This window comes from Triticum aestivum, chromosome 6B (genome assembly GCF_018294505.1).
Source record: "Triticum aestivum cultivar Chinese Spring chromosome 6B, IWGSC CS RefSeq v2.1, whole genome shotgun sequence".
In the NCBI taxonomy this organism is placed as follows: domain Eukaryota; kingdom Viridiplantae; phylum Streptophyta; class Magnoliopsida; order Poales; family Poaceae; genus Triticum; species Triticum aestivum.
The window spans coordinates 365,339,196-365,342,520 of NC_057810.1; positions in this window are offsets into that span (position 1 = coordinate 365,339,196).

The following is a 3,325-nucleotide window of genomic DNA, read 5'->3' on the forward strand; positions in this document are numbered from 1 at the left end:
AGTAAAAAGAGCCTTACGTTCCAACCCACAAACAATTCCCCTACATATAACTAAAGACTTTCTAGACTCAACATCGACCAGTTTGGCTTGGAGAACCTACAGGCAGTCCGGCTCTGATGCCAACGCTGTCAGGACCCCGACTCGATGTCACATCGATCTAGCCGGTAACACCTCATATCACTTTGCGGCCTCACGCACAGTATCCCCATGGGTGTCGCCTTACCTTTGCCCGGGACCGTTTGCGCCTTTTGGCTCACGTATATGATAGTGTCGCTAGCATCCATATGATAAGGAGCCCGGGCTGACATGACTAGTCGTAAACCCAAAGTGGCACAGACTTACAGGGACAGGCATCCATGACCCAGCTTCGAACGTGTCGGTCATCAGCAAGTGGGTCCGGGCAGTAGCACTGGGCTAGCAGGACTCCGGTAATCCGGGCTGTAGCGGGCTAACAGGACTCCGGTACTCAATGCGTGACATTTCCCCGAAGGGACAGACACAGGAACGAAGAAGGACACATGCCGGCCAGCCTAAGTGTTCCAGAGCAGTAGCAAGCTACCATGGCTCAGCGGTAACACTAGGAGACATTTCCCGGTAAGAGAGGCTACTAAAGATAAACAACTAGATAGTCAGATCCCACACATACCAAGCATTTCAATCATACACACAATATGCTCGATATGTGCAAATACAACGAAGCATCACAACATGACTCTACGACACAAGTACTTTATTTAAGGCTCAGGGAGCCATACATAACATACACAAAGGTACGGGTCTCACGTCCCAGCATTCAAGTCATACAGTCATACAAACCAGCAGCGGAAGTAACTTGTCTGAGTACAGACAACTAGTAAAATAAAAGAGGCTTGGAAAGCCTAGCTATACTACGTGGTCCTTCACAAGCTCGGGATCACCACCTGGGCCTTTAGCCTACTCGTTGATGTCAACGTCTACGTAGAACCCATCAGAAGGGGTTGCAGCGTCTTCTGTAAAAATGTAGATTATAGCAACATGAGTACAAAGGTACTCAGCAAGACTTACATCAGGTCCTACATACATGCATATTATCAAGAAGGGTTGGTGGAGTTATTGCAGCAAGCCAGCTTTGACTCTTGGCTAGGCTAACCTACGAGACTCCAACTTGAAATGGTTTTGCGTACACGAGTCCACTACTCACCACTTCAATACACTACCGAGGATCCGCCTCCGTCTTCCTACGGAAGAGCCATCCTCGGCACTCACACTTATCTTGAGGCTTTTAGTAGTTTCCATTTACTTGTCTATGAACTGTATAGGCAACCAAGTAGTCCTTTACCGCGGACGCGGCTATTCGAATAGATCATGATAACCCTGCAGGGGTGTACTTCTTCATACATGTTTCCACCACTTAGCTTCTGCACACGACATGTGCTCGGCAGACTTCAAGCGAAAGCCGACGTGGGTGTAGACCACGACCTACCTAAACACCTAAGCCTCTAGTCCAGGTTTATCGCCTATCCAGGTTCCATCCGCAGGGAGTCCGGCCGAGGTTTCCCATACGGCCCCGAACGATGTGAACAGGGTTCCCGAGATACCTAACGGGTATTCGGTACACCGTGCCACGTACCTACCGCATCACAGCCCACCCCTACGGTCAGCGCTGTCCATGGCCTCCAGTAGGCTACAAACACCAGAAACTACTTGCAACTCCTGGACAGAGAGCTAGGGTGATTAAGAAGTCGAGCGAGGTCATATTTCAGGGCCCAATGCATGGTAGTAGCTGTATCTTAAATCACACATACAGATCTCAGTGCTTAAGGTCGGCTTCAATGAAACAACCCACCATGTACTCCTACATGGCCTCTCATCGATACCTTTACCAAAACGTGTTCACCACACCACTCTCATTGCCGACATAATCATTTCACTCTAGCCCATCACCCAGATGAACCAGACCTGACACGAATCAACTCCTACACATGCTAGTGGGTTTCATCTAGTTACTATGGCAATGACAGGTCATGCAGAGGAAATGGGTTCAACTACCGTAGCACACAGCAGTTTGAAACACGTTGTCTTAATGCAGTAAAAGAGAGCAGGAGCGAGAACATGGGATTGTATCGATATGATCAAATGGTTGGTTGCTTGCCTGATGGTTCGATGCACTGATACGGTTCTTCGTTAGGGTAATCACGATACTCCTCGGAGACAGAACCTGTCGCAAGGGACACCGATACACAACCATCACCAAACAATGTGCAACAATATGATGCATGCATGAAACATGGCAATATGAGTGTGTTGGGCTAATGCAACTAGAACCAGAAGGGTTTGAACCAATTTGAATCAAAGATTCAAATTTCAAACTCAAACATGGCCTTTTAGGGTGCTTTTCCTTGTTTTGCATTAAACATCAAGTTAACTTGTTTAGTCATGCATGAAAATAGTACAGATGGATAGATTGGATTTTTCTGATCATTTTTCATATATAATTTGTCTGATTTGGAGTTACAGAATAAAAGTTATGAATTTTTGAAATTTAAATTATATTCTGGAATTTCCTATATTAGAATAATTCCAGAAAATCATTAATGCGTCAGCCTGACGTCAGTGTGACGTCAGCAGGTCAACGGAACATGTCAGGGTCAAACCTGACAGTGGGTCCCGCATGTCAGGGTGATTATTTTAATTAAAGTTTAATTAAAATTAATCCTGTTTGATTAACAGGGCTGGGCCCCACCTGTCATTGACTCAGGGGAGTCAACCAGGGCCCACCCATGGTCAAAGTAAATGCCAGCGGCGCCGGCGTTTAGCTGCCGGCGAGCCTGACGTGGCGGCGGGAGTGGTTTTGGCCGTTTCGGCCACCAAATGGGTCGCAGAGACCACCGGAGTGGAGCTGAGGACAAGCCGCAGCTCTTCGTGGAGTCCGTTGGGGTCGGGGTGGCCGGAGTTGGCGCCGGCGACGACTTTGGCGGCCACCGGGGTTCGGCCGAAGATGAACTTGGCGCTAGAGGGGTCGGTGAGGCTCGGGGAGTGGCTAGCTAGGTGCTGCGGGACTCGGTGAGTAAGATGGACACCAGCTTGTGGCCGGAGGGTGGCCGGAAGCACGTCGGCGACGAGATCCGCGGCGGTGCGGGCGTGTGATCCTCGTGCGGTGGCTACACGGCTCGGGAACGAGAGAGGGAAGGCCGGAGGAGTAGCTAGGCTCACAGCGCTCCCGTAGAGGCCACCGGCGGGGTCGGGGACGAGCTGAGGCGGCGACGGCGTTGAAGGGGATCTCCGGCGACGGCGAGCTCGGGCGAGGTCGGTGCGGTGGTCTCGGGCCGCTCGAGCACACGGGGCT